Raw genomic sequence first — 6297 nt, 5'->3', positions numbered from 1 at the left:
CTTTTGTCTCTGTTTATTGTTTTTTCTTTTGCCGTACCCAGTACGTGGGGACTTTCTTGCCTTTTGGGAGGTCTGAGGTCTTCTCCAGCGTTCAGTAGGTGTTCTGTAGTAGTTGTTCCACGTGTAGATGTATTCCTGATGTAACTGTGGGGAGGAAGGCGATCTCCACGTCTTACTCTTCCGCCATCTTCCGCAACTCCTCCTTTATATATTTAAAGAGTTTTTCCAACTATCATTTTTTAAGCTGTTTAATATTTGCATCTCCTCAAGCCTCAAAATACTCTTTTTATATATTTCTGTGTAATGGTAGACCACTGTTGCTAGTCAAACTATTGAAAGATAAGGAGAACTGTTGTCCTTAAAATTAATGTATTACAGTAATTCATATTATAGCCAGAGTTCAAAGTAATTGTAGATTTTTATCCCACAATAAATGTCACATAGATTAACAAGTTCATTTATAATATAAAGTTACAATGCATATAAGGTTAAGAATTATCAAACTATAACTACTGAAACTCTAGGCCTTGGATTGTGTGGGAATTGAGAACTCTGGGGGCTAGTTTTGCTTTACCATTTTCATAGGTGTTGCAGAGACTTCATGGTGTACTCACCACCTCCTCCCACTTGGTCTTGTTGGTTGCAGGGCCAAGCCTCCAGAGGCAGGACAGGAAGCCTGGGGAACAGGGGCTGCATAGGGAACATCGGAGGCAGAGGCAGCTGGGGCAGCAGGGGTGGGTGAGGCTGCGGCTGGATGGGCCGCTAGGAGGGCACAGGGAGGTGTGGCTGGTGGGGTTGGCTTGGAGCCATGGAGTGCTGGCCAGGAATTGGCATCATGGTTTGCTGGGGGACCACGGGCTGCTGGGCTGGCACCATGGGGAAGTGGTGATGAGGCTGCAGGGCAGCCTGCTGGGATACCACGGGAATGATTTGGTGGTGCAGCCAGCTACCCATACGTTTGTAACTGTAGGACGGGTACTGGTGAGAAACAGAGTCAGGTTTACCATCAGCTCCATTGACATCTGTCACCTACAAATTGTTACTTGCCATTGTCACTTGCCATCTCCTTCTACAAGAATTAAATTATGAGCCACTGCAGCTTCTGACATTCAACACCCCCTGCAAGAAGTTTAGGGTGGAGATCAGGAATGAGCCACTCTGTGCTCTGAGAAAAACTGGCAGAACAGGTTTTCAGATGGTAAGCTATTTTCAGGAGAAAATTTTATGAGTCCAGTTCTTCAATCTCCTCACATCTAGAAAAGCACTAAAATCCTTCATGTCTGCTCCTCATGACTAGCAGCAACCTTCTGCAAAAACTATGTGCTTGATTGCATGTACTCCTCCTTCACCAAAATCACATATATACTGACCTTTCCCTCTACCTCTTTGGAGCAGTTTCTCATAGCCATTTGAAATCTGTCTCCTGGGCTATAGTTCTCACCTTGTCCCAAATAAAAATTAACTCACACTCATGTTCTGCATCTTTTTTTCAGTGAACACTTCCAGCTGGAGAAGTAGCAATGTTTTCTTTGTCACTGTGACAATATTAACACTTATTCATTTTTTCCTGTTCAAGAATTTCTAACTGTGTATACAGATATGACCTTTTACAAATAGATTTCCCATTAGTGTCTATATGTGGCATAGATATGTTACCTCACTTAAAAGGGAACTGAAATGCATGCTTAATATTTTAAGGGAATAAAGAACAAAAACATCTATATACCGGGTGTCTTATTATGTTCTGGTACCACTTCAGAGGGGTAAGCACCTTCGGAGAAAGAGACATTAGAATACATTTGTTTTGATTTAGTTACATGAAACATAGACTCACTAATGCAGTCCTGTCAATACAGACAACCTGAAAATATGAGCTCTATGGAAGAAAGAATAAGGTAAACATTTGTCAGGTGCTTCCTATGTGTGAGGCTCTACCTTACATCCATGACACACATTTTTCATGTTTTCCCACATACTCTGAGGCAAGTATCTTCACCCTCACTTTCACAGACAAGGTCATGGAGAGTTAAAGAGGTACATGAGCTTGACAGAGGTTACAAAAGTAGTAAGTCTGTTTAATTCCCTGGCTCCTGCTCTTCTTTGCAAGAGGAAAACAAAATGGAAAATTAATGTCATATAACATTAATTATATACTTTTTTGATTTGATGTCACAATGAAAGATAAAGGAGGCAGAAACACTGTCCTTCATCCTAGAAACACAGGTTTTCAGGTCAAATATGTCAACTTTTTAAAGTTTAACAAAATGTTGCCTCAAAATTTTTTTGACACTTTTCTTTGGTTTGTATGAGTAAACAAGCTCATAGATTGTCATTTGAACTTATCAAAGAAGGAAGAGTTTCCTTCCTTTCTAAACAGTATGTATTCAGTTCACGTCAGGCCCAGGGACTCCTTCATGTAGTAGTACAGCATCTGATATCAATACAATGAACAATTCTTAACCTTGTTCAAGTTATACTTAACAAAGCACCTTTTATATTGCTTAACTATTTTGCTCCCCAAACAATATTTTGAAGTGTGAGTATTATTATTTCCCTTTCCAGATGAAGAAACCAAAGTTCTAGAGAGAGAAAATGATTTGCCCAAGGTCACATGGTTAGTATGGGATTGAGGAGGGCCTCAAACCCGATTCCCAGAAATCTCATGCTTTCCATTGCTCTGTAGAATGTCTCACAGACCACTTGGTCACTAATATTTCAGTAAAGACAAATGACGGAGATGCATAGAGTATGAACACCTTAGAATTAGGAGTTTTCCAACTGGAAAGGATCTTAAATAACATCTTACCTAATTCCCCATGTTTCACAGGCTGGTATAGAACAAAGTTGTTCAGCCAGAGTTCATTTCTGCTCTACTGTGCAGTCCCCCTGAGTGGTAGTTCATGATGGGTAAATTTTATAGCCATATAAGGAGGAGAAACTGAGTCAGAGAGGCCAGGTAGGAGTGTTCTGGGGAAATACAGGCTTGAGGTGACTCATCAGGGCTTAAACCAGGAAGCTGGTAGTGAGAACTGAAAAAGTGAGACTGAGAAACGTCTTGAATGAAGAATCAACACACTATTCTTTGCAGAGCCCAGTGCATTGTTAACTCAAACAATGGTCAAAATTAGTAAAGAGAAAAATTACCTCATAGCTGAAGTTGATATAACCAGGGTGCCCGGATGAGGTGGTAGCTTTTATAGGGAGGGGAAAAGGAGAAGAAAAAGAATGAGGGAGAGGGAGAGAAAGAAGGAGAGAGAGAGGAATATATGAAGTCAATATGCAATTTTCACATTAAGAGAGAATGAAGCTACTTTTTAAAAATCTATATAGTACAGAATATATCTGAGGTCTGCTTTTAGTTTGAACATGTATGTTGTGTAGGAGAGGAGCCGTCTTATTTTAAAGAGGTCCAGAACAACTAAATAACATGGAGGCAGAAAGCAGCACACATTTATCCTCAAGTAATCTTCAGACAGCCCTCCATAAACGTTTGTCAATTAATCCTACTCTATCTCACCCATCATTTCATTTCTTGATGAAATTCACTCCATGTTGGGAAGAGCAATATGTTTCTGTTATACAATAATAAAATACCAAGAAGAAGAGAACTGTCTCACAAACCTTCCCTTATAGATCAGGAGGTAGATAAGTGCTTAAGTACCACAGAGATTACTCATAATTTGCATGCAAAGTAAATAACACAGCAACAACAACAAAAAACAACTCTGTATGATATCTTCATGAATGTGAAAACAAGATGGGTGTGGTAAAGTGGAAACATTCTAAATCCCATGGAAAATGAAACAGTTGATTTATGAAGCTTAGGCTTTTTTAAAAAAATTATTCTGTCACTGTCCTTATAGCAGAAAAAATTAAAAGTTCAAAATTAAAAACAACCTGAATAATTGTCAAAACCAGGACTGTCTGTCTTGTCAAAAGTGGAGGTCAAGTTATTGATGTCTGCATTGTGGAATTCTGTTTGGCCCTGGTGTTGGGGAGATGCAGAGGAGAGAGAATCATGCAGATGATCCTCCTCAGCCAGCAAGTTGATTAAGGCTCTATTCTCTTGAAATGCTCATATTTCATAAGAGGGTTTACTCCTCTCATCTGAGTGTGAATTATTATAGTCAGCTAATTGCCTTTCCTCTATATTCTGGATAGAAACCCTCAGAGAGTAGGAGTGTTAAATTGAAGAGGAGATAAAGGACTGAATTTGTAATGTGGGGGCCCTCAGGGGATTAGGAATTGCCACAATGCAGGATTTCAGGAAGGCAGAGCACAGAATCTTGGTCTTGTGGGTTTGAGAGAAGAGAGGAAATAAATATTCAAGATTTACTGGCTTCTGAATGCAAATGGAGCCTGCTTTGCTGACATGTGATCTAACCTCTGTACATATGTTTACAGAGAATTGGTCAGACTTCCTCATCCTTGGTACATTTGAATGTGAACTATATACTTATGTATTGGGCATAGGTAAGATTCTGGACAACAACATGTAAGTCATGTGCACATACACGAAAAGGATGAGGCCTCTGAAAACAGGGAGGTTGTTCAAGAATGGAATTCCTAACACAGAAATCTAACCCTCTGAAAGAAAAGAGCAGTGCAGTTTGGAGAGCAGGAAAATATTTACAGACTTGTAAGAAATTGGATTTCATGTAAAACTGGTATTTTTGTATATATATCTAAGGCTGATTAACTACTTACTCTGAAGGCCTTTCAAGAGTCCATTCCAAAATTTCTTCCAGCTAGAGATGGGTAATGATATCTACAAGCTAATTGTTTCAACAGAATCTCCTGGGTGCTTGTTAAAATGCAGAGCAGTGGGCCCCACCCCAGCTATACTGAATCAGAATCTTTGGCAGAGGCATCTGGGAATCCAAATTTTTATAAGAAGCTCTTCAAAGAGTTTCTTAAACACAGAGACATTTGAGGACATCTGATTCTGTTCTAAACCCTGAAGTTAACCAAATGTGTGGCAGATGTTTATTTCCAAGCTTGTAGAATTAGGCATTGCTTTCTACTCACAGGCATAGCAAAGGCTGCTCCCAGAAAACAGGCAAACAAAATCCAGGTCCCCATTTCTTGATGGCCCTGAAATACAAGTCAACACCTGCTTTTCTTAACTCATATCAAACACACATGAAATTAGTGTTTCATAATATACAAGTAGTTCACATTAGTTGGTTGCTAGTAAAAGATTGGGGCTACTTTTTGTGAGGTTACTTCACTCATATATAATGTTCAGTTCTCAGCCCATTTCATTGTTTTTGGAGTCACAGCAGTATAAAGATGCTTTTCATTTAGGTTGTCAGCTAAACAAGCTTAGAGAAATGAATCCCCTATTATTACCTAATTTATAATGCCGTTTTCCTGTACCTACTCAGACTTTATAGTCACCTAAAGTCACAAAAGCTAAATGTAATTTACAATTAATGATTAAAGGAACACAGTTGGCTCTAAAAGTTCAGGTGACATTGAAATATTTTTCATTATTGCATATTATTTTATACTTTTTTTTTTTTTTTTTGCGTTACGCAGGCGTCTCACTGTTGTGGCCTCTCCCCCTGCGGAGCACAGGCTCTGGACGCGCAGGCCCAGCGGCCATGGCTCACGGGCCCAGCCGCTCCATGGCATGTGGGATCTTCTCGGACCGGGGCACGAACCCATGTCCCCTGAATCGGCAGGTGGACCCCCAACCACTGCGCCACCAGGGAAGCCCTATTTTATACTTTTAAACAAGGAATAACATAAATATTTCATATACTGTCCACGGGTATTGCTACTGCTGAGAAAAGGATATTAAGTAGACTGCGAAAATAGAATAAGTAGTGAATGGGTATAGTCCTAGTTGTTCTAACTCTGAAGGCCTTTAGACAAGACATTCAAGCAACACCTTTGAACTCCAAGAGTCCACATTGTAAAAGATACAGTTGAACAGAACTTCTCTCAGAAGGACAGGTTTTCGATTTTTGATTCTACTCTTCTTTTATTCTTCCATAAATGTGGAATGATTTTTACCCAAAAGATTCCATCTTTAGTCAATGGCATTTTCCTCTTGTTAGGTGCTACTTTGCAATTTCTCTACAAATTACACATATGGAATAGGAAGCAAAACCCAAACATCCTAAGAAATGCACATTGCTTCATGTCCCAAATTACAGCATCACTTTGAAAACTGTTAAGTAGAAAAAATCTTAAACTTCTTTTTTTATAGAAAGTCAATATAATGTCATAATGCTGATATAGGAACCACAATATGATTGTTGATATTCTAAGGCTGTTTTTTTTATGAAT

At 39.3% G+C, this 6297-nt stretch overlaps 1 pseudogene across 1 annotated transcript; it reads right to left on the bottom strand.

Annotated features, from left to right (window-relative positions):
- Nucleotides 1-599: 599 nt before the first annotated feature.
- LOC309817707 (amelogenin, Y isoform-like) lies at nt 600-5082 on the bottom strand (annotated as a pseudogene). Its single transcript has 4 exons — nt 5029-5082; nt 3145-3191; nt 1727-1771; nt 600-978 (listed from the first exon to the last, which is right to left on the bottom strand). The product of its transcript is annotated as an amelogenin, Y isoform-like (transcript).
- Nucleotides 5083-6297: the final 1215 nt, after the last annotated feature.

Source organism: Grampus griseus, assembly GCF_964374135.1.
Source record: "Grampus griseus genome assembly, chromosome: Y".
Taxonomy (NCBI): domain Eukaryota; kingdom Metazoa; phylum Chordata; class Mammalia; order Artiodactyla; family Delphinidae; genus Grampus; species Grampus griseus.
The sequence above is the reverse complement of the archived record's forward strand: the minus strand, read 5'-3'. Positions and strand labels throughout refer to the sequence as shown.